Below are 25,488 nucleotides of genomic sequence, written 5' to 3'. Positions count from 1 at the left end.
TATTATTCTCTGTAGTTCAGACTGATCGATAATGACTGCTAACTTGTTTACTGCTGTTGGATGAATCTTTTAATCCTTTTAAGCCCTGCAACTAAAAATACCAGGAACATGAAAAGTGTGAGAATTACTGTTCTAAGAAACCTATTTATGTAACCAGACTTGCCACCTCACCTAAACTGAGAAACAAATGGGAAACCCGGCTTGTTAAAGCAATTTATTGTGTTCAAAAACCACCTTTCCCCACCAGTACAACCAAAAGAAAAATAAGGGGCACTTGGGTGGCTCAGTTGGTTAGGTGACCCACTCCTGATTTGGGCTCAGGTCATCATCTTGAGGTTCGTGAGTTCAAGCCCTGCATCGGGCTCTGTGCTAACAGAGCAGAGCCTGTGTGGGAGTCTCTCGCTCTCTCTCTCTCTCTCTCTCTCTCTCTCTCTCTGCCTCTCCTGTGCACTATCTTTCTCAAAATAAGTAATATAAACTTAAAAAAGAAGAAGAAGACTAGTGAGACAGAAATCTACATTCATGGAGCTTTCTGTCAGAATCAGCAGCGTTCCTTTGAGACAGGTGACTCACCTGGGCCCAAGTGGCCCAGAAACCCTGAAGGGCAGAAGACACCATTCACTAAAAATATATTTGGGACGTAGAAAATCTAAAAATGAAATTCTCTGAGACGTGGGCAGCAGTTACAACATACATTAGAAAGGGCCAGAACAGGGTCTCCTGGGTGGCTCAGTCAGTTAAGCCTCTGACTTTGGCTCAGGTCATGATCTTATGGTTCATGAGTTTGAGTCCTGCATCAGGCTCTGTGCTGACAGCTGGGAGCCTGGAGCTTGCTTCAGATTTCACGTCTCCCTCTCTTTCTATCTCTCTGCCCCTCCCCTGTTTGTGCTCTCGCTCGCTCTCTCTCTCTCTCTCTCTCTCTCTCTCTCTCTCTCTCTCAAAAATAAATAAGCATTAAAACCTGTTTTTAAATAAAGAAAGGGCCAGAACAGGCACACCTGGGTGGCTCAGTCAGTTAAATGTCTGACTCTTGGTTCCAGCTTGCATCATGGTCTCACAGTTCTGAGTTCAAGCCTGGCACTGAGGCTCTGTGCTAAAAGTGCAGAGCCTGCTTGGGATATCTCTCTCCCTTTTTCTCTCTGCCCCTCTCCAGCTTGCGTGCTCACTCTTGCTCGCTCTCTATCTCTCCCTCTCAAAAATAAATATATATAAAAAAATCTTTTTAAAGAAAGGGCCAGAACAGGCTTCGAAAGAAGAAAGCCAGGATTTTGCTTTGACCTGGCCCTTCTGTCTCTATTTTGTAGCACATGAAGGGAGTCTGCAGAGTGTAGAGCCTTTCTTCAGTAGATCCCACATTTGCTGAAGAGCAGAGGTGAAATGAGCCACCAAACGCTCCAGAGAGGCTCTGAAACAAGTCAAGCCCCCTGGTCAGGCAGAGACTGAGGAAGCTGTTATTGACCCTACAAATTGACTACAGCACTTTCAGGAGAGTTGGCTGCAGTTTCCTTTGCAAGATTTAACCACAACAAGGAGACAAGTTTCACTTGCCAAAATCTCTTCTTTCACACTGCTGTCCTTTTATCAAGATTTGATGACAACTCAATATGCAGCATTGGCTTCCACATTTGGCTCCTGAAAATAACAACTGACATGTGAAAAGTGGCCCATGGTGAAAAGGGTATGAAAGGTGCTAGATGAAAACAGTAACTCCACCATTTACTGTTTGGGTAACAACTCTCTGAGCTTCAGACTGATCTCAGTTAAATAGGGTAAAAAATGATACTTGCCTTACAATAGTATTATGAGAATGATTTTATGTAAAGTGTCCAGCCTGTAGTGGATGCTCAATAAATGTTAATTCTCTACTCTGATTACAGTTAAATTCCATGTCTCCTTTAATCCTCACAGCTTTCTAAGGAATATAGTCAGGTATCCTCACATAATAGACCAAAGAAACTGACACTGATCAGTTTATCATTGTGGTGAATGATAGAATTAAGGGTTGTCTCCACGTCTTTTTAAACTCCTAATGTCTTTGCTCCTTTATGGAGTCATCAGGTTCTGATTAATTTATTCATTCATTCAGCAAACATTTTTTTCAGTGCCTAATAAGCACCAGATATTAGAAATAAAGGACTCAAAGAACCAACAAATCTCTTTCCTTGTGGAATTTCTATTCTAGTGAGTGGACCATGTCAGAAGGAAAATGAAGTGGGGGGATGGGGGGCTGAGTGTGTGTGCTAATTTAAAGCAGCTGGTCTGGAAAAGGTTCAGATAAGCTGAATTTTGAGCAGAACTGAAAGAATAAGGAATGAGCCAATATAGATATATAAGTGATTATGTTTCAGGCAGAGGAAACCATCAAGTACAAAGGGCCTGAGGTAGGAACATTCTGCTTCCATCAAAGGAATATCAGAGAGATTCTGGCTCTGCACTTGCATTAATATCTTGATTCTTGTGGATCCCTTCAAAAGAAAATGAAGGAAACAGAGTGTGCCCAAGCTGAACCTTAAATCTGATAAGTTTGGGTCGAGTTAAAAAACGTCATTTTCCAGTTTTGTCTATTGCTTCCCTCAAACCTATTCCCAGCACTCCTAAAGTGTAGACAGTGGGCTGATTTGAAAGCTAGACAAATAGAAATTCTACTGAACAAACAGAAAGTCCTCATATCTCCTCAGTACTGGATGGCTTATAAAGCCCTTCCATAGTCACTACACCATTGAATCCTTCTGACAGCCCTATAAGAAAAGAAGGCAGGACAAGAACTATTGTCCCCAATTGACTAGTAAGGAAACTGAAATTCAAATTACTACTATTACCCAATAAAACCACTGTTAAATGCAGAGTCTACATTAAAATCATTAGAATGTGGGTCTTCTAGGGGCGCCTGGGTGGCTCAGTCGGTTGAGCGTCCGACTTCAGCTCAGGTCACGATCTCACAGTTCGTGAGTTCGAGCCCCGCGTCAGGCTCTGGTCTGATGGCTCAGAGCCTGGAGCCTGCTTCCGATTCTGTGTCTCCCTCTCTCTCTGCCCCTCCCCCATTCATGCTCTGTCTCTCTCTGTCTCAAAAATAAATAAACAGTAAAAAAAAAAAAAATTAAAAAAAAAAAAAGAATGTGGGTCTTCTGGTTTCTACACATAATGCTATTTAATAATAACAACTGCCATCTATTGAAGACTGTATACCTAATGTTCTATGAATAGTTTATATAAATTATCTTATTCACTATTTACAAATGCCTATGAGATGCATGTATTTCCCCTATTTTATAAATGAAGAAACACTCAGAAAGTTCAAGTAATTCAATTATACCTCAATAAAGCTGAAATTAAAAAATAATAAAGTTCTTATATTGACTTCAAAAAAAAAGGTTAAATAAATTGCCCTTCTGATACTTTTGGGAGATTTAGCCAGGATCAACCTTGCCCCACTGCGTGCTGTTGAGTGTCATATAGAGAAGTTTGGGTTTACAAATGGATTTTGACACAGTTGACCACTTCTTCACTCTTACCAACTTACCTATCCAAGCTTTTTTATTTTTCCCCCTAGAGACATCACTTAAGATTTTCCTCCTACCTCAAGGCCATGGCTTTTTAGTTTCTACTACTAATTCCTTTTCCTCTATAATCATCTTAATTTTGGAGTCCCCAAGTGCAGATTCTGGGCCCTTTTTCATTCTTCCTCTCCCTAGATGGTTTTACCCATCCCCTTGGATTCAAATATAAACAGTTTCTAAAGATCCTTAAACTTCTGTCTCCAGCTTAGCAGTTCATCTGAGCTCTAGAGTTTCTTCCACATCCAATGACTTTCTGGCATATCTGCCTGCTGGTTTCACCAACATCTCAAACTAAACGTTTCTGAAATGAAAACATATGAGTCCCTCTTCACTCAACTCCTAAACTGATCATATCACAGTCTTCCCTTTCTCTGAAAATGACAGACCACCAGTTGTTAAGCCAGAAATTATGATTTTTCCCTTTCTCTCACTATCAGCAAATGCTATTGCTCTGTCTCCAAACTAAATCCTGAGACTCTCTAGTCCTCTCTGCCCTAAGCCACTATCCATTTGCATCCATGTCACCTCCTAGCTCTCCTACTGTGCCAACTCTTAGCCTTCTCCCATCAGCTCTTTTTTACATTGATTTTTTTGAAAATAAAAACCAGCTTATGTCACTCCCCTTATTTCAAAGCCCCCAGTGACTTCCCATAGATGCAGCAAATTTTCAAGTTTCCCCTTCTTTCCTTCATTATACTCCAGTCATGCTGGCTTTCTAGAAGCTCTTAAACTTTCCAGTTCTTTCGCACCTCAGCACCCTTGGTGCTGCCTCTGTCCGGAGAGCTTCTCTTTTGACTATTCATGTGGCTGGTTTTTTGGTCTCATCTTGAACCCCGTCTCCTATGGGAAGCCCTTCCTAACTATTAGAGTCTCTGTCACAGCACCATGCTTACTTTCCCCACCACGCTTACCACAACCTGTAATTATCTTTTTTTGTTTATGTATTTATTTATTGCCTGACCTCACATGAGGGCAAGGTTTTGTTTGTCTTGTCACTATCACGATACAGTCTCTATACATATGTGTCCTCAGTACACAAAGTTCAGTAGATATTTATGGAGTGAATGAAAGAACGAATAAATGAATCTCAGTTTTCATTTTGCAGGCCTCCATTTCCATAGAAATTATGTCTTAGTTATGTTTATCCTCTGTGGTCTGCTATTCTGAAAACTTAGGGAGGCATCCCAGTGATGAAGTCATGTAGAAATGAGCTGTGGTCAGGACCTAACTCCTATTAAATAAGAACAAAGAGGACAAACCATATTGACTCAAAAGAACCCAGGCCGTTAGGCCAGGTGCCAGAAGTTTTTGGCTTTTTCATTTCCTTAGGTATATAACAGACTTGAGTTTCTGAGAAGTCATCCAAGGTGTGACCATGTATTACAAAATCCATTTCACTTAGCCCTTAGACACATGTCATGCTCCATCTCAATATCAGCCAGATGTCTCATCAGCATTTACAGGGTTGGAGGTCATATCTGATCCAGGTCTTCATGTTTGTCACCAAAGTAGGCAATGCAACAATATAATCATAATAACTATTTGTCTTATGTTAAGAGCCTACTGCATGACAAGTACTGCTGGTACTAGGTGCTCTGTGTGTTCTTTTCTTGGTTAATCTTTGCAACAAATGAGGAAGATTCTTTGCCCAACCGATAGACGAAGAACCTGAAGCTCAGAGACGTTACATTATTTGCTCTGATGCCAGGCTTACAGCTGATAAGAGATAAAGCAGAGACTGAACTCAAGGTTTCTGATTCCAGAGGGAGCATTATTTAAACTATACTGTATTGCCTTTTGGAAAAAAGAAATCACACCGACGTATTTGTATTAAATTATTTAAATCATTGGGCATACCGTATTTTCTGACCAACTCGCAAAATATGATTCTCTTTTTAAGATGCAATCTGTATAAGCTCTCTGGCTCTCCACTATTCCTCGAGGGTGAAATACTATCAGTGATGCTGTCACAGAAAACCATCTTTACTTACCTTCTCTGGGTAAACAACTGGCTCATAGACATTAGAGATTCCTCTTACCTGAAGACTCCTGAAAGAGGAAATGAATCCACTTCAGTAATGATTTGAAGAAACCTAGATTTCATAAAGTTGCTGATAAGGTCTCCACAAAGGAAAGAAGAAGGTACCATTATTCCATTGCTCATTTTCTCTCTGGAGCTTTAACTTAAGATTTCATTTGAAGCTTGAAAACCACTGCCCTTGAGAAAAAGAGAAAGGAAAAAAAAAAGAAGAGGGAAGGAAGGAAGGAAGGAAGGAAGGAAGGAAGGAAGGAAGGAAGGAAGGAAGGAAGGAAAGGGAGAGGAGAAAGGAAAGGAAGGGAAGGGAGGGAAGGGAAGGGAAGGGAAGGGAAGGGAAGGGAAGGGAAGGGAAGGGAAGGGAAGGAAAGGAAAGGAAAGGAAAGGAAAGGAAAGGAAAGAAGAATCTTTTTTTTTCTTGGAATGGCTTACACAATTAATTCATCCTGACACCCTATGTGACAGAAAGAGATGGGAAATAGTAGACAAAGAATGGTGTCTCCTTAGCAAGAAAGGTGAAAATAGATGTGTTCCAGCCCCAGAAAGAAAGTTAGGTTGAATGAGAATATAAACTTCTTCAGCTAGAATATCTACACAGATGTGAGAGAATAAGAGCAATGTTTTAAACAAAATCAAAGAATAAGATCTTGTATACAGATAGTCTTCCACTTTTGTAAAGAACTTCTAGAAAAGCACACTAAAGTTGTATGAGTAAAAGTTCAACAAGAAGTCATGCAAACAATGTGAGAGGAGGTCAATCCACAGAAAATTAAATGTATTAGAAAATTCCTAAGGACACTTTAGATGATATACTGCTAACATTTCACATATATTCTTAGATTTGGTTTTTCCTCTGTAATTTAACAGTTGTCCTCCTTATGTCCAATGGATGACTACCTGAGACTTTCAGTATATCTAATGACTTAGATTTACTAAATCTAATGATTTACTGCTCCTTTCTAGCCACACATTCTCTCTAGGTAAATTCCTGTAGACCTATGGCTTTAAATCGTATCCATATGCCCTTGACTCTTAAAGCTTCATTGCTAACCCTGATATTTCACCAAAGCACCTTTACTGGTATTTCTAAATCCCTACCTAACATCTCCAATAAGATGTATAGTATGAATCCTAAACTTGAAATATCCAAAGCAATGTTCTCATTCCCCGAAATTTGATCACTCTGCAATTTTTCATCTCAGGAAATGACTACACCACATATTGCTAAAAACAAACAGCTCTTGGAGTTATCCTTGCCTCCTCTCTGTTCTTCACATTCCACACACATCCAATGTTGGCTTTACCTCCAAATGTTATAATATTCATCCACTTCTCTCAGTCTCCTCTGCTACCACTCTAGTCTAAGCCATCATTATTTCTCCACTAGATGCAATGCAATAGCTTCCTAACTCATCTCCCTGCTGTTGTTCTCACCCACCTTCACATAATTTGCTCTCTAGACAGCAAAGCTAAAAACATAAATCAGACCATATTACTCTCCGCTCACAACTTCCCAGAGGTTTCCAATTATACCAAGAATAAAATCCAAACTCCTTGCTATGCTAGAACAGAGCAGTCCAAACCAAGCCATTTAGTAAGGTGTGAAACCAATGTTCTGGGGAAGGATCAGCATTTTAAAATAAAATAAAATAGAAAATATCAGAGTTTATTGTATGTAGTAAGAATAAATATTATCTCATGAAACTTCTCTTTCAGATATGTGTGTGTGTGTGTGTGTGTGTGTAGTGGAATGCAATGTCAAATGTATTTTCTCTGGGAAATACGTTTGAAAGCCACTGGCCTACAAGATCTTAAAGATCTGCTGGCTCACATCTCCTGCCTAATCTCCCATCCCACTTTCTGCTCATTCAACATACTCCATCGCTTCCAGCCTCTTTATTGTGCCTTCAAAGAGAAGCTTCTTCCCATCTCGGGTCCTTGGCACTTGCCTGGAATGCCTTACTTCCTATTATTTGCATGGATGTTTCCTTCTTACCATTCAGGTTACCATTCACATATCACCTGCTCTGAAAGCCCATCCTCTAGGGGCACCTTGGTGGTTCAGTCAGTTGAGCATCTGACTCTTGGCTGAGGTCACAATCTCACGGTTAGTGGGACTGAGCCCCAGGTCAAGCTCTGCAACTGATGGTCAGGCTCTGGGTTAACAGTGTGGAGCCTGCTTGGGATTCTCTCTCCCTCTCTCTGCCCCTCTTCTCTCTCTCTCTCTCTCTCTCTCTCTCTCTCTCTCAATAAATAAATAAACATTAAAAAAAAAAAAAAAAGAAAGCCCGTCCTGTCACTAATCTAAAGCAGCATCACCACTTCTCTATCACATTACCCTGTTTTATTTCCTTATGCTGCTAACCATGATCTTGCATATTTATTTGTTTGTACATGATCTTTCTCAGCCCTCCTGACGTAAATTACATAATGCAGGGATCTTAGCTGTTCTGTTTGCCACATTCTGCCACTTATAACAGCATCTCAATAAGTACGGTTGATAGACTATTGACTATTTCAGTTTTACACATGTTTGTACAAAATAAGGACAGCTTATAATGAAATGCTTAAATAATTATAGTAGCACTGCTGTGAAAACAAAGATGCTGTGCCTAACACCGCACAGGGACTGGCAGGCAGGACCCGTGGGAGAGCCTGAGCGGCTCATTTGCCAGTCAATCGAGGAAAACCCAAATTCAGTGTACAAAAATGCAATTTCTTGGCCCATAAAATATGAAACCTCAGAGTGGTTGACAATGAGCTTCAAATAGTTAGGGACATTGTCATAGTTTTTGTCTAGTGCCCTGTGGTTCCTGACAACAAAAATCCTTAAAAATAAAAGTGTTCAGCATGAATTCCCTTCAGATATCATGGAACCAAAAGTAAAATCTGCATCCAAAACCTTGGATCCTGAATGGAGGAGGAGGGACATAGGAAGGCAAGTAAACAGTAGCAACTGTCAAGAATGACAAGATGAGGGCAGGGTCAGAGTGGAAACTGCCCTGGGGAGCCAGGCCCAGAAGGAGACTCTGGGGCCTCAGAAAAAGGAACCCATATTCCCTTCACAGCCCCACCCAGCAGACTCCTTCAAGGGGTTATTAGGATTAGCTCCTCAATCTTTACTTAATTCTTTCCAGGTGCCCAATCACAAAGGGGCTTGTGTGCTAAGCTGAGGCATTTGAACTTTCTTCTAGGTGGTTTGGGGAAACTCTGAAGAGTTTAAGAGGGGAGTGACCCATTGGGGTGTCTCTCCTAGAGCCCTCCTCCTGGCTGCAGTGTGGATGGGGGGGGGGGGGGGGTTGAAGCTCTGCTGGTTGGAAGCTGGAAGATATGTGGCAGGCTCTCCAGGCGAGAAGCAACAGAGAGCCTAGAGAGCCTAAACAGAAGCAAGGGGTTGGTGGGAACCCGAGGTTGTACGGAGGGACAGACCCTTGTGGGAATCTGACTCCTCCTACTTACCAGTTACCACTTCCAGTCTGTGACCCCGTGCTGGTTAGGAATTTCTAAGCCTCTTTGTCCTCTCTATAAAATAAAGCAGAGAATGGCACCAACTTCAGAGATCCCTGTGAGGATTTAATGTGATGATGCATGTAAACTCTTAGTGCCTGCATAGTAAGTGCTCAACAAACGTTAGCTACTATTTTAGTCAGGTACTATTATTATTTTTGAGTACCATGGGAGGCACCGAAGCGGACCGAGACAGACCCCTCATCCAGCAAAACAAAATACCGTGGGCCTGTCACAATGCTCTGCAAACACGGAAAAGCCACAGCTTAATCTTGCCAGCGGCGAAGGCTTCGCAGAGATGCACCTGGAGCCCTGAGTGAAAAGTAAACCGCATTCTGAAAGGCAGTGGACTTAGACTGAAAACTGCAACTCAGTCGAATGCAAACAGAGCGAAACTGGTCCTGACTGGGGTGAGTGTCTGACGGCGCCGGTGGGGTGGGGGTGGGGAGAGTCAGAATCCGGGCACTGGGCACTTTACCTCTGGCTCCTCCTTTCTGAGACACGGCTCCAATCTTAAACTAGTAGGAGAGGCCGCAGGGGTCCAGGCCCACAAAAGGTCGGGGGTTGAGGGCCCCTCAGCACAGGTTTTTGTCTGCAAACCCAGTTTCCGAGGTGCCTAAAAGTGTACAAATAGTGAAGACAGGCCCAGCCGAGCCAATTCATTACCTCGCCTCCGTGCTGCATGCTGATTATTTGCTCTCCATATCACCTCTCCTCAGGGGGCTCAAAGGAATCAGCAAATCCCCCGCATCAGAGCTACGAATCCCCAGCACAACCCATTCACACACAGCGGGGTGGCTGGGGATTAATTGGAGGGGGAATGTTGTGAATTCCAGAGAGTTCTTTCTCTTTGCCTCACAGCCGGTGGCCGGGGATATTGCTACATGAAAGCTTCCCTGTCAGTATCAATCATCATTGCCTGGGCTGCAACATTCCAGAGAATGAATTGGCCTCATTTGGTAACTCAACTAGAGTTGGGAGGTGGGGGTGGGGGTCATTCCTGAGGGGCCACATTTGTGGGCCCTAATTCTTGTTCCATAAGTGGTTTCAAAGCAAACAGAAACCTAGAAGGCCCAGCTTTCTGTTTCTGGGTTCCCTCCCTTAGCGATGTTAGAGATGGAGTGGATCTGGAAGAAGGGTGGGAAAGGGGTGGTACCTGTGTTAGGGCCTGGCAGGAAATTAGCTTGGGCAAAGCCTTGGCTGAGAGCAGAGAGGCAGCCCAATAGCCGCTCCCGCCGCCCCCCCCCCCCCCACTCCCCCGGGTTTCTCTTACTGCTTTGATTCCAGGCCGACTTTCTCCTCCCATCCCCAGGCTGCTCCACAGGAGGCCTGTGGGCTCTCCCCCACCTCCCTGCCGAATGGGGCCCAGTGCCTAGAAGTCTGTGAACCCAAACTCCTCGGGTACCCTCCTGGAGGAGGGCAGATAACAAGAAATGCAAACGTCAAACCTTTTCCTCAAGTTAGCAAATGCTGGGAGCCCACAGAAAGGACAAGGAGGAGCCTCTTCCTGGGATTTCACATCTGAAGTCTACAGACTCAAACCTTTTCCTGGTTCTTATTTTTTTAAATGCCAAGACTTCCAGGCTGCCTTCTCCACTCACCCACCCCCTCAACCCACCCCCCTGCCCTTTCCACCACCAACCTGCTCTAGCTCCTTCTGAGCACCTCTCTTCACTTCTAGTCCCTCCCTCTGGGAGAAAAAAAAAAAATGACTTCTGCAAAAAAGAATTTCCTGAAACTCCCATCAAGTCAAGAGCTCAGAGCGTGCACCCTAGGGAATCCAGGCGTCCAGGCCACTGCTCACTGGGAGAGGTGCCCAACCTGACAGTCCTGGGAGGCTGGAGCCCCCAGCTGGACTCTGTTCACCTATTCTGGGGCCTGTGACCCCAGGGAAGCGGCCAGGCTCCTGCTTAGTGCATCCATAAGATGGATGGTGGTAATAACTGCTCTGCCTCCCTCTTAGGATTGTGTATGGATTAATGAAAGAAGAGATTAAGAAGTGATTTGTAAAGCGCTCAGTGTAAGGCATTATGATTATTAAATTATCTCATTGGGCCCAGTATTGGGCATGTTAGTGATCTTTGTAAAAGCCTCACTCTGCATCTACCTGCCTCTGTCCAGGAGAGTCCTGGTAAAATGTGCCCTGGGAGGGAGAGAGATTAAAATGCCATGCCAATATATACAAAGAAAAACCCAGACAAAAAGCAAGATCATTATTATTTTTGAAAATAAAAACAGTGTGATAACCTTTCAGTATCTCAAATTACATATGCCCACAATGTGACACTACCTCTTGTGGGTGTTATCCTAAGCCAATAGTCCATGTTCTGGGGGTTCCTTAACATAGCAACAGACAAACCTTGGCCTGAAAAGCAGAAGACTCTGTGTAATATTGAGCAAGTTGTTTCTCCTCTCCAGGCCTCAGTTTCCCCACCTCTAAAATATGTAAGTAGCACCGGGCTTCTTTAAGATCTTATCCCACTCTTCTGTCTTGTAATTCCTTGGATGCCTCCAGTAGGCATCCTAACTTAGCAACAGTTGGGGCTCCAAGGTCATTTCATACTTGATAGAATATCAAAGAGTTTAACTAATCCTCATCCTGGGATAAAGGACTAAGTGAGCAAACAATACAAAATCATGCCAGCCACTTAGGGACTCTTAATTCTACTTAATCATAATGAGAATTTTTCAACATTTGGAGACTGCTCTGGGGAAAAGCATGACATAATGCCTCCAACACTTAGAGCTGTGCCATTGGCACGGAATCTCCATCACAATTAGCAGTTTTCTTACCCCAAATGCTTTAATACAAAGTGCCTGCTTCACTTAGTAACTCCACTCAACAAGCTGACACCTGAAAACCACAGCCTAGGTGTTGCCAAGGTTCCTAAAGAACACGAGTCCTCACCGTTTCATCTCCCCAAATCTGAATGAACTCTCATCTAGTTTCAGACTCAGGGTTTTTATTGCCCAGCTGCACACGTCTGCCTAGAGAGACACTTTCCCGTCCTTTACAGCTGCTTGCTGTCAGCCGGCTTGTCTGTCCTCAGTGGGAACTTTCAGGTTCAAGTCTCTGTCTGGGGAGTCCATATACAGCCTTGGCTATTATTCTGATGGATCGTTTTAATTCTTTCCACTTTGATCATGTCAGTTTCCACAACAAACAAGGCTCACCAGCAGCATTCCTGGTCTCACAAAGGCAAACACACTTGGCTTTGCATCATAAGCCAGAGGCCAGAACTCTTCTGCTTTTGCTTCAAGGCTATTTTAACCCTTGGTTGCACAAGTTTTCCAGTTAACCCTTTTTACCTTTCATTCCCTGCAACCATTGACGTGTTCATCTCCTCCGGAGAAATGCAACGATTTCCAGTCTTTAATTAATTAAGGATCCAAGTGGCAGATGCAGTTCACACACACTGGAGCCAAGCCCTGGCTAAGAAGATTCTTTTGCTCCAAATGCTCTGCAGTTCACTGAGAGTAACTTCGGCTAATAAAAATAGCTTTGTCGACTAAGTTGCCAGGAGCCATTTTAAATCATTGAAAATATTATCTCATTTAATATTGGCAAAGTATTAAGGTGAAATAGGAATTATGTTGACTTCCTAAGTAAAGAAACATAGGAGTTAGAAGCTAAGCTTTCTGTCCAAGATGACACTGCCAGCCTGGAATGGTGCAGGGGTTTTAACCTGGATTTGTCTGGCCTCCGGGGCAGGCCCTAATGCTGAAATGTTAAATGTTAGACGTTAGCACTCCTTAGGCTGTAGTAGAAAGAGTTCTTGGCGGACAGTAAAGAGGCCAACGTCTCTGTGGCCTCTTCCATCAAATCCATTTTCTCTATGCCTTGATTTCACTACCAGCAAATTGAAGATAGAATTAAATCAGTTTTTTTCCAAACCTCAGTCATTCACTTTATTACTCATACCACTCATATTATTATTTAATAACTATTCTTCCTTAAATCAATGTACTTTTAAAAACTAAATATTTTTAAGTAAGTTAAACTTAAAAACCAACATGACTTGCTCTAAATAGATGGTAATAATAAAAATGAGATGATTAAAAATAATAACGTTAAATTCTAGCTAGACACTCTTGCCAGCCGTAGGCTAGCTCTAAGACTTAGGCTAACCTTATGTTAAATTGGAAAATATGCAAGTTAGTTAAAGACATTGCAGTTAGTTAAAGTATATTGAAGACATATTAACAAATACACTCTGAGACTTTCTCCTCAATGTAACCAGGTGGGAAGAGACTCCAACTGGAAACACCTTTCTCACTACCTTACTCAATGTTACTTAACATCAGTAAGTACTTGAGGTAGTACTTAACAATGGTACTACCTCAAGTTATCTCACCTAAAATTGTTTTACATACAACCAGAAGTCCCCATCTCGTATGTGAGCAGATGATAGGTACTGTGTTTCTCTCTGAGCATTTCCAACTCTGAAACACTTCAATTCTAACTAGAAAAGTTAATATTAACGCCTATTAAATTTGAAACTTAATTCACTAGCATTCAGTGAGTACTCACCGACCTGCAGAGAAAGGAAAATAGGAAGAGATCTTGACAATAAACAATCACTGTTATCAATTTCTTTAAACAGCAAAATAAATGAAGACTTTGCTTTGGGAAGTGTCTTCGAGGACTACAAAGTATATCACCCCATAGCCATGTAAGAATTTTGTGTATTTGCTAGGGTATGCACCAGTAGGTTTTCAAAGTGTGGTTGAAGTCCCTGGGGATAACCAACATCCTTTCAGGTCAAAACTATTTTCAAACTTTGTTTTTAGTGTTTTTATTATTTATTTTTGAGAGAGAGACAGAGTGCGAGCAGGGGAAAGACAGAGAGAGAATGAGACATAGAACCCAAAGCAGGCTCTGGGCTGTCAGCACAGAGTTTGACATGGGGCTCGAACTCAGGAACCGTGAGATCATGAAGTTGGACGCTTAACCAACTAAGCCACCCAGGTGCCCCAAAACTATTTTCATGATAATACTAAGATGTTCATGCCTTTTTCACTAAGTTTCCCAGAGGCTACGTGAAGTGAGATACTACAACAGATGGAATGCAGAAGAAGTAGACATGAGAATCCAGCTGTCTTCCATTGACACAAATATTAAAAAGATTTGCAGAATGCTAAACAATGCCATTCTTCTCACTGAATTTATTTGGGAAAACACAGTCATTTTTCATAAAAATGAAGTTATTTACATTAACATATAATGAATGCGTCATTGTTATTTTAAGACAAGTATTTTTAAATGTACCAATTTAACTTCTCATGCAGTAAACACTGGTAGATAGAATTCACATAAACAAAAGCTCTTTAGAACCTCAGTAATTCTTAAGAGTAGAAAGATGTCCTGTAGCAAAAATGGTTGGGAATGTCTGAGGCCATTAAAAACAGCAGGCCTAGTGTACATCAGCTGGAATATGAAATGAGCGAAGTCAAAAGTAGTTCATTATAGAATTACCCATAATGGGGAGGAGTAAGAAAGAACCATGCAGTTAGCAATAATGAATTATTATATTTAGTAATAATGAACAGTTAGCACTTCTCAAATATCAACTCAGGGACATCATTTCTGATTGTGACAAGGGAAAATAAGAAATTAAGAAGAGGGCACCTGAGTGGCTCAGTCAGTTGAGTGTTCAAGTCTTGATTTCGGCTCAGGTCATGATACCAGGGTCATGGGATCAAGTCCCAAGTCAGGCTCTGTGCTGAGTGTGGAGCCTGCTTAGTATTCTCTTTCTCTCTCCCTTTGCCCGTGTCCCCTCTTGTGCTCGCTCGCTGTCTCTAAAATTGAATAGATAAATAAATAGAAAATAATAAAAGGAATTAAGAATCTAGTAACCAGAAAATGTTATGTGTGTGTGTGTGTGTGTATATATATATGTATATATGTATACATATATATATGCGTGTGTGTGTGTGTGTGTGTGTGTGTGTGTGTATAACAGGGAAATAATTTTGAATTCCAAACATTGTGACTGCAGCAATGTAAAACATGTCTGCTAGTACACACACCTAAAATGGGAATGTGAAAAATGGAGACTTGGCTTGGGAAGTTTGCATAGGCAAATTTGTTCTTTTACAAATTACTTTTAATGGTGTCCCCACATGGCTTATATAATCACTATAAAGTGGTAAAGTTTAATTTCTTGTCTGTTGAAAACTGCTGAAAGGTTGGGACACTTAAAGCCATGGTTCTCAGATCACATGGCTGACTAAATCAACAAGTTAGGCCAATGTATCTTAGTTATTTTACTAGCTGAATCCCATCAGTTTTATAGCCATAAGTTGTCGCTATCAGTTGAGACCATGGCCAAAAAATATAATTGTCAATTAGTGTGTTTCATGTAGATAAGGCCAAAGTGTATTCATACCTATACTAAATGTCTCACTCTCATTTTGATTCCGGGAGCTCAATTTACAAAGAGAATTAACATTTCTCTTTATTTTAAGTGGTTTCTATGGATACCTTCGATGAAGCATTTCATTCACATCTATCCAATTTAAGCTTCTTATTTTAATTTAAATACATTTTCTGTTCCTCCAGAATTTGGATATGATATCTGCAGTTCATTTTCTGGACTTAACCTACAAAAAGCATTTATGCACACAAAATTTTAAATTAATATGTTTAAAGGTTTAAAAAGAGAGAGACACTCCTGCAATACAGAAAGTCATAATCTCAGAATTGGAATTCTATTTTTATTTGCCTCATACTCACTCAAAACCTTACCTGTAATCTAGAAAATCATGTTTTCTGATTTTGGTTTTTTGGGGTCATTATTGGGTGGGTTTTTTCCTCCCCTTTCTTGATCTCATTTATTGTTATACTGCAGTTTTCTTACTTAGCATAGATGGGATTAAAACTTTTTTAGGTTCTAGTACACTTAAAATTTAATAATACTTTAGTAAATACGTAGTGTAGAAAAATTGGGGGAAAAGTTTTTTTAAAGAATACAACCTCAGGGGCGCCTGGGTGACACAGTCAGTTCAGTGTCTGACTTGGCTCAGATCATGATCTCACTTCTCTTGGGTTCAAGCCCCATGTCAGGCTCTGTGCTGACAGCTCAGAGCCTGGAGCCTGCTTTGGATTCTGTGTGTCTCTCTCTCTCTGTGTCCCTCCCCCATTCATGCTTGCTCTCTCTCTCTCTCTCTCTTTCTCTCTCTCTCTCTCTCAAAAATAAGCATTTAAAAAAAAAGAATACAGGGGCGCCTGGGTGGCGCAGTCGGTTAAGCATCCGACTTCAGCCAGGTCACGATCTCGCGGTCCGTGAGTTCGAGCCCCGCGTGGGGCTCTGGGCTGATGGCTCAGAGCCTGGAGCCTGTTTCCGATTCTGTGCCTCCCTCTCTCTCTCTGCCCCTCCCCCATTCATGCTCTGTCTCTCTGTCCCAAAAATAAATAAGCATTGAAAAAAAAATTAAAAAAAAAAAAAAAAGAATACAACTTCAGATAACTGATACAATGTTGCCAGCATTTGCTAATCAATAAACACTTAAAAAAATTCCCTTTTCCAAGAAAAATTAATATATACATATATATATAAACCTGTTAGGAAGAGATCTGATGTCATCTCTAACTACAAATCTTTAATTCATTTATTATGCAAGTTTTATATGTCTCAGCCTAGAAACCAAAGTCTTCCACATATGATTCCAGACTCCTGCCAGTTTTATCCACCACCCCTCCCTACACAGACCCACTACACTACAAACTGGCCTACTGAGTTCTGGGGATGAGTCTCCTTGCTACCTCCGGTTTTTACCCTTACCATTCTCTCTCCCCTTAAAATACTTCCTTCAGTTTCCCTCCTGTCTGTTAACTGAAATCTTATCCAGGCCCCAAAACAGATGACCAATGTCATTCCCCTTTCTTGACCCTCCCAAATAGAAGTGCCCACTCTTCTCTTGATGGCCACAGCCTCATTACTCTATCCCATGGTTTCTAAGATTCATTTGTGTACTTGCTTTATCCCCTACTTCAAAATAAAAACTCCTTTAAATTTTTTATATTTTTAATAAGTAATGCATACATACAATAATCATGCAGTTCAGAAGTCACCAAAGGATATTTGAGGAAACATGTCTGCTTCCTACCCTCCTCACCAGTTCTCCTCCCCAGAGGCACCCAATGTTACCAATTCCTTGCATATCTTTTCAGAGATAGTCTGTATAAGTGTGGATGTGTGTGTGTGTGTGTGTGTGTGTGTGTATGTACACAAATGGCAGTATACTTTCATGTTATTTTTCAGGGTGGGCACATCATGTTGGGCAGGTTGTGCCTTAACCAAGGGCACCCAGTGGAAAGGGTGTTTTTTGGGGGGCTGGAATCCAGCTGTGCTTCCCTGGCCAAGCTGTATGCTCTGTGGTCCTGCTCTGTACATCCTAAAGAAACAGGCTTTCTTCAAATTTCCACAAATGCTCCTTCGAGGCTAGCAGTGGTCCTAGTGTGTATTTTTATTTCATTTTTAATTTTCACTTTGTTGTAAAATATTTTTGTTGTTTTCTTCACTTTGCACTATTACAAGAAAGAGCTTGTGTTACAAATCCATGTTTAAACACTGTCATTGGAGGAGAAAGATTAATTTGCAAAACCTGTTTTCAAGCACTGGCCTATTTCTTTAGACTTGCCAATTTGTTTTTTATTTTTAAGTTTTTAAAAAAAAATTTTTTAACATTTATTTATTTTTGAGAGAGAGACAAAGCGTGAGTGGGGTCAGGGCAGAGAGAGAGGGAGACGCAGAATCCGAAGCAGGATCAGTGCTCCAAGCTGTCAGCACAGAGCCTGATGCGGGGCTCGAACCCACGAACCATGAGATCATGACCTGAGCTGAAGTCAGATGCTTAACCCACTGAACCACCTAGGCGCCCCTAGACTTGCCAATTTAGAAGTCATCCGTGGATATGATATACTAAGCTGATGTTATTGTTTTCAAATAAAATATCCACGAAAAGGCTTCAGAAATGATGAAAATATCAATGGTCATATTTATCATAATGGTTATTATTCTTTTAGAGTTTATTAAATCTAAAAAAATGTTAACTTAATAATTAAACATTTTTCTTTTCCCCAAATTAGTCTAGGACATTTGAGGGGAAAAAGTACTACCTCCCTACCCTAAGGGTTCATTGGGTGTCAGTTGCAGAACATGTCAAAATCCAAGATTCTTACAGTTTCAGAAAAAAATTTATTTTTAATGCTTCTCACTCCAGGGGTCCCTTTTGATGTATTTCTGCCCTCATTTCCAATAGTTAAATCTAAACCTGTGTTTCTTCTTAGAAAATTTATCATTCCACTTTGGAGCCTGAGATTTGGAAGCCAGGACCATGGCTCCTGGATATGAGAACCCAGAGATTCATTCTTACATCCAACCACCTATATTTATTTTATAAACCTATCTAGATTATAAACCTTAGATACATCCCTCTAAGAACTTTTTTTTAAGTTTATTTATTTATTTTGAGAGAGAGAGAGAGGACAGAGAATGAGCAAGGAAGGGGCAGAGAGAGAGAATCCCAAGCAGTCTCCACACTCAGTGCAAAGCCCAACACAGGGCTTGATCATGCAACAGTGAGATCATGACCCGAGCTGATCAAGAGTCAGTCGCTTAACCAACTGAGCCACCCAGGTGCTGCAGAATTTTATTTTAAATGGTCCTGCCACTCTGTTTGGGAATGTTACATTTAGGTCAGAATCTCTGGAAGACAGGGGCACCTGGCTGTCTCAGTCAGTGGAGCATGCAACTCCTGATCTTGGGGTCATGAGTTCGAGCCCCATGTTGGGAATAGAGATTACTTTAAAAAATAAAATCTTCAAAAAAATTTTTTTAAATAAAAAATAAATAAAAATCAAGTAATGTGCCAGCAATCATCTGCAAACCCAGTGCTGGCCCTTATGCTGTTTCTCACACTCAGTTCTCTTCTGACCTCAGGCTCAGAGAAGAGTGAGCAAGATGATGACGGTGAAGATGATAAACAGAAGGAGAAGAAGAAGCTATGAACTTAGTGGTTAACTTTTTCAGGTCTCCAAATGCCAGGGAGCCAAAAGTGCCCTGTGAAAACATCTTGCTTAATTTAAGGTAAGGTGTGTCCCTGGCATAGTTTTCATAAAGTAAAATTAAGTATTAAGACATCGCCTTTCTTTACGTTGAAGGGGCCTAGAAGACTTCACTATGGCATAAAAGTTATGTTGAACTGAAGGCATTTGAGAAGGCCTTTTTCCTTAACTCCCTTATGTGACTAAGAGCAGAGCCTCCCAAAAGAACACAAGAGGACTCAGTTGTCGTAAATCCCCTAACCCTTGGGAGCAACCAGGAAAGCTTGACTCTTTTTTTTGTTATTTAAGTTGTATTTAAGTAATCTTTACATGCCACGTGGGGTTGAAACTCAAGATCCTGAGATCAAGAGTTGCATGCTCTTCTGACTGAGCCAGCCAGGCACCGTGGAAAACATGACTCTAATGACTGGTGAATAGAAATCAGAACCACATCTAAACAGATATTGTCATAGAACTGTCTTATCCCCTATCTATTCTCATAAGGGCCCATTTATCTTTCCTAAAAGTCATTTATTTTCCATAATGATGTATACACTTGTATTACTCCCTCATATTATAATCTATGTATTTTAAAGGCAAAGACTAGGAGGGGCACCTGGCTGGCTCAGTCACTTAGGTGTCCAGCTCTTGATTTTGGCTCAGGTCATGATCAGATTCCTGAGTTCAAGCCCCAGGCTGGGCTCTCCACTGACAGTGCAGGGCCTGCTTGGGATTCTCTCTCCCTCTCTCTTTGTCCCTCCCTTGCTTGCACTTTCTCTCTCTATAGATATAGATATAGATATAGATATAGATATAGATATAGATATAGATATAGATATAGATATATAGATAGATAAATAAACTTAAAAAAATTTTTTAAATAAAGACAAAAACTAGATCTAGCCTATCTTTGGGTGACAAGTAATACCAAGACAGTATTTTGTGTATATAATAGAGATCAGGTAGGAAGAAAACTTACCTAAGGGCCCTAGCATTATGAATTGGAGTAGTTCCTAAGGTGGTCAGTTCTTAACTATTAGCTTGGACAAGTCCCTTTTCATTCTCAGCCTCAGCTTTCTCCTTTGCAAAATAAGAATCCTAGCACTTGCGTGGAAAACCCAGCAATTAGAAGAGCCATCCCATTTAGGCATCTAGCAGAAAGTCTAGGACATCAAAGACATGCTGTAAAGTTAGTTCCTCTGATTCCTCCTGCCTCCTGAGCACACACCTGAACAGTGAGGAAGCTCAGCAGTCCTCACATCTGGATCCAACCACCCTCTCTCCTACCCAAGTGAAAATTACCCAAATAAGAGTTTTTCTTAATAGGCAATGGATGATAGGCAAAATCCCTTCCAAGGCCATAAACAGTCAAAATGTCAGGACTTCTGGAAATGCCGAGCTCTTGTTCTGGGCATACTGTTATATTAGCTTATCAGTTACCTTAGTGTCTCCTGGGTCAGCCAAGAGAGGGGACTGGAATGGTGGTGGGGGTGGTAGAATGGATTGAGCTCGTACAGTGGGGCTGGAGAAAGGAGGGATGGAAGAGGTCACCACACCAGTGGGCTACGCCACCAAAGGGAGGTCTATGGTAATGAGAACAGTGACCTGGTTTCTCTGGGAATATATATGAAGTATGTGATTTTGGCCTCTGTGTGAACCTGTGGGTCCATGTTCATGTGTGCAGGTGAATCGCACAAGAGAAATCCATGCACTCATGCATTCATTCTTGTGTTCATATTCATCAAATTAAATGAGCTTTTTAAAATGCCCCAAGTTCTGGCAGTGGGGGAGGGGGAAGATAAATAAGAGATCCCCCACCTATAAGAGTCTGACTACAGTTTGTTTACACTCTGTTGGAGACAAAGGAGTAAATGCTTGCAGGTCTTGTTCTATGAGAAGTTAGCGCCAAGCACTAGGAAACTTACCCAGGAAAAGAAAGAAGTTCTAAACTGGGAGTTTTTTCTCTGCAGGTTCTACAAATACATTTAGCTTCATATATTCCCCTTCTCAACCCCTCCCCACCCCAGGAATTCATTTGGAAATAGAAACAAACTTAGTGAGACCTTCACCCACCCCACCCCCCTCCCCTGCCTTTTGACATGTGCTGAAAAGCCAGTACTATGTACTGGCTCCTTCCTCTCTTTTCCTCCACCAATTTCCAGCAAGCAAAATAAAAATGTCTTTGAGTTACAGCGTTTCCCCTTGTCAGTTGTGGTAGACTGTAGACTCCGAGGCACTGGCACAGGACCTAGCACACAGGAAAGCCTCAGAAAACGTAGTCCGAATGTTGTAAATTAGTGAAATGGTTTCATTTGTAGAAGGGAGATACCGCCTTCTCATTCTCGGTGCTATTGTGAGAGTAGCCTTACCGTGAGCCTGGCCTTGAGAAGCACTTCATACATGGTAGGTGGTATTGTTAATATCAATACGTAACAGTTTAGTGGATTATACGAAAACATTTAAAATATTTATTTTTGCTTTTACAGTAAAGAGAGAGAAAAAGAAAGAAAAACCATTCAGGCCATAATTAAAACCATGTGGGGCACTCCATGGCTCTGTTTTCCAGACCTCTGCAAGAGCACTACATATTGTTTCCTCCTTTTAGCCAAATTCCAAGATCTAAGAGTTACCCCCAGGAGAGAGCATGCCTTTCCAGGCAGTGGCCATTATCTTGCAAACCTCTGTTATCTAAACAAATTGTCTCCTTGGCTCCACGTTTGGATTAGTAAATAACCACACCTGAGGACAGGGCAGTCAGGCCCTCTGCTATTTACAAAAGATTCCAGTCCCTTGGGTCACAGCCTAGTGCCTGAGGAACCCAAGCAACAGCGTTTCCAAGGGCTGCCTCACTCAGGACTCACGACTTTGACTCCTTTGCCTCCCAGGCAATTGCTAACCACAGAATTCCCCACTGCCAGGTCTCCTGGCCAGTGTGCAAACCAGTGTGGTTCCCAGGTCTGATCCTAAACCAGCAGCTCACATCTTCCTTTGCTGAGATTACCCTGTAAAGGCAAAGTCTGAGTCATCTGCAAATGCCACCGTTGGATTTGTTATTAGTATGGGAAGTGGATTATTTACTAGCATTTGTGAGAAACATCTGGACTGCCACCTCAAACTGGAAGACTTGATTTTACCCGCTCACTCCAACTGTCACCAACAACAACGTTAGAAATGAGGCTGGACCCCAAAATCAAAGGCACATGCAAGGTTTTATTGGTGTTAGAGCTTGAGCTGAAGGGACACACAACAATAACAAAATAGTTATGCTGGCCTCCTAGAACAGCAGGGATGTCCTACCTATGTAAAGAAACTTCCCTTTCAGGTTCCCATTCCCGCACAATATGCCAATGAGGGAAAGAAAAAGAAAAAAACCTTGTCTTGATTGGTTGGAAGGGCCTCGTTCTGATTGGTCAATATCTGGGTCCTCTGTATGAAGTCCAGCTGGTGTATAGGGTCCCATTCTGGCCTCTTTCTGGTTCTGCTTTGTAAAAGAAGCAGTTTAAACAATAACAGCCATCAGACAGTGCCTTAGGTGCATAATGTTTTTCAGTTTGCGCTTGTTCCCGTGGTCCCTGTCTTATGGCTACCCGGATTTTCATTTTGAAAAGCTGACTTCTGGGCCTGATGCTACAGTTCTCCCAGTTCAAAAACATCACCCACACAGTAGATACACAAGAAACAGTTTCAATTAATGAAGAAAATGTCATTGGGGTCTTAACCTGAATGAAGACATTTACCTATCTAGGTAGAAGATCATGCTTGGCAAGATAGACTCTCAGGCTACCTGTTTAGAAAGAAAACCTGTAAAGAAATTATACCTGGCAGGCAGTAGGCACTTTTTAAAAGTTTGATTCACAATGGCAGGGCCAGAGGGACCATGTGTGTGTATATGTGTGTGTGTGTGTGTGTGTGTGTGTATGTATATACATATATATGTATTCTTTATGTAATTGAAAAATTTTATATATAAAAAAGACAAAAGGAAATATGACAAAATGCTAACATATATTTTCATGTTGTGGAAATATATATTGAGTCTGTTCTTTTCTATATTCTATATTTTTCAAAAAATTCTCAAAATTAAACAAAGAGGATGTTGCCTAGATTTGTTCATCTAGAGAATCTGGACTAAAGGGCACCAGAATTCTTTCATAAAGGCAGAAGTGGCTTCTGCTGATTCATTCATTCATTCATTCATTCATTCATTCATTCATTCATTCATTCATTCACTCATTCATCTGCTGGCTCTTTTTTAAAATATAGCCTGGGTCCTATATCCCTCACAACAACCTTACATGTCAGGTATTATAATAGTCATTTTACAAATGAAACCAATAAATGAGGTGCAGAAAAGTTAGCTAGCTCAAGATCACACAGCTGTATATACTGAAGAGGGCTTCCCACAGCCCTCCTCTTTAACTACTATCATGATGAACTGGAACCACGGAAATTGCCATCATTGAATAGAGTACCTAGCATAGTCCTGTCTCCTGTCTTCTTCCTGGAATCAGAGCTGAGCTAGAGAATTTTTATGTTTTCTCAAAGGCAGTGTTTCTGAACATTTGTTTTTTTCATTATCATATCCTTTAAGGAGACTTTTTAGACTTTTTTTATTTCCTAATTTCCCCCTCCCTGTAAACTTTATTTTAATTAAGTTTTTTTAATGTTTTTGTTTTATTTTTGAGAGACAGAGCGCTAGTGGGGGAGGGGCAGAGAGAGAGGGAGACACAGAATGTGAAGCAGGCTCCAGGCTCTGAGCTGTCAGCACAGAGCCCGACGCGGGGCTTGAACTCACAAACTGTGAGATCATGACCTAAGTGGAAGTCGGATGCTTAACTGACTGAGTCACCCAGGTGCCCCCCTGTAAACTTTTAATACTACAGATATACTGTTTACCTATTTATGTACTGGGCAGGGACACAAACCATTGTAGTATCTGGTTGTCTCATTCTCCAAGAACCAATTTTTACCTCCTTGGCAATAATGTCCTCTGCTAAGAATACAGGTTCTAAGGAAGCCGATATCAAGAATTTCTCAAGGCCTTTTATATTGCCACTGTTTATCCACCTGTTACAAAAACATGAAATGAAACAAAAGCTCCTACCTGGGCTGAAATCACAGGACATACAGCATTGGAAGAATTTCAGTTTTTTCTCCCCCACTTCTAAGGTGATGTGTTTGAGGGGTGGCTGCGGGTGTGTTCTGAGAGAATGGGGAATGTGGAACACCAAAGTAACTGCCTTGGAGCTGGGGATTCCAGTCGTCCTTATTACACAGAGTCAGTTTTCAATTATGTCCGCTAATGAGGTCCAGCAATAGGATGGGTAATTAAAATCCACAAAGAATTCCCAAACCTCATTTAGAAAAATATTTCAAGCTCCTTCTTGAGCCTGTGAACATGTAAGAACCAGACTGGGATAACTGTTCATTTTCTTCTATTGTTTCCAGACTCAGATGGAATGGGAATAACAATCATGCCAGGTTCCTCTTTGTATTCATTTACTCAGGACCTTCTCTTTACCAAGCACTTGGCACGTCTCATTCACCGACGTGTCTCGTTAAGCCCATAGGCTCTATATGTGGTGAGTATCAATCATCCTTTCTATTTAAAGAAATGAAAACCTACTTCCCCAAAGGGCTGGGAAATGGCAGAATCAGGGTTCAAGCTCAGGTGTTTCTAATTCCAAATACATTCCTTTATGGTATCTTCAAAGCCTTATGGAAAAGTTAGACCTGGAAAATGTTCAATTCAATGGAATTCAGTGCATTTTGAATTGTTGATCAATTCAAATGTTAATAATTTGAGCTTTAAAGTTAGATTGACTGGATTTATTTTTTTCTAATCATGTGTCCATAAGCATTTCTAATGTGTCTTGTGTTTCTCTCAACAGTCTAATCAGTAAAACCATTGTAAGGAGGATTAGACGATACAATGTTTTCAAGCACCTAGTACTACATCTGCATCAAAATATCCTGTTTCCTGCCCCATCCATTAGCCCTTATATCATTTATTTGGCTTTTGTCCTATGCTGCCCTGCATTGTTACCTCTCAGTTTACAGTATCTGTCTGGCCTTCTTAGCCAAATTGTAGGAACTCTGGGATCACAAGCAGTTCTCATGAAGGTGGTTCTCAAATTTTCAAATTGGTATTTTTTCAATGTATGAAACTGGATACACTACACATTGACACTCCGAAAATGACAGTTCTAAGCTAATTTTAGACTTCTACACATCACCCAATGAGCAAGAACTTGAACTCTCAAATGGTGGTGTCTCTTGCCAGGATGACGACCATTTTTGTTTATTCTCTTATATGCATAGTTTATTGCATTTGTCCTTCT

General features: G+C 41.2%; 2 long non-coding RNA genes across 10 annotated transcripts in view; one reads left to right on the top strand and one right to left on the bottom strand.

The window, feature by feature from the left end:
* The window catches only part of LOC109502384, a 93,827-nt gene extending 69,490 nt beyond the window's left edge, over positions 1–24,337 (bottom strand). For 4 of the 9 annotated variants that reach the window (XR_006584379.1, XR_006584381.1, XR_006584385.1 and 1 more), the window contains exons 1-4: positions 24,252–24,337; positions 22,520–22,625; positions 9,052–9,114; positions 5,597–5,606 (exon numbers count right to left, since the gene is read on the bottom strand). This is a non-coding gene — a long non-coding RNA (uncharacterized LOC109502384). The other 5 variants (XR_006584380.1, XR_002744523.2, XR_006584383.1 and 2 more) reach the window with 5 other exon arrangements.
* On the top strand, positions 9,370–12,743 carry LOC123379655. The gene is made up of 3 exons (XR_006584387.1): positions 9,370–9,509; positions 9,961–10,058; positions 10,412–12,743. It is a non-coding gene; the product is annotated as an uncharacterized LOC123379655 (long non-coding RNA).
* Positions 24,338–25,488: the final 1,151 nt, after the last annotated feature.

The sequence above is a fragment of the Felis catus genome, chromosome C1 (genome assembly GCF_018350175.1).
Source record: "Felis catus isolate Fca126 chromosome C1, F.catus_Fca126_mat1.0, whole genome shotgun sequence".
In the NCBI taxonomy this organism is placed as follows: Eukaryota; Metazoa; Chordata; class Mammalia; order Carnivora; family Felidae; genus Felis; species Felis catus.
This window is presented reverse-complemented; position numbering and strand designations above follow the sequence as displayed.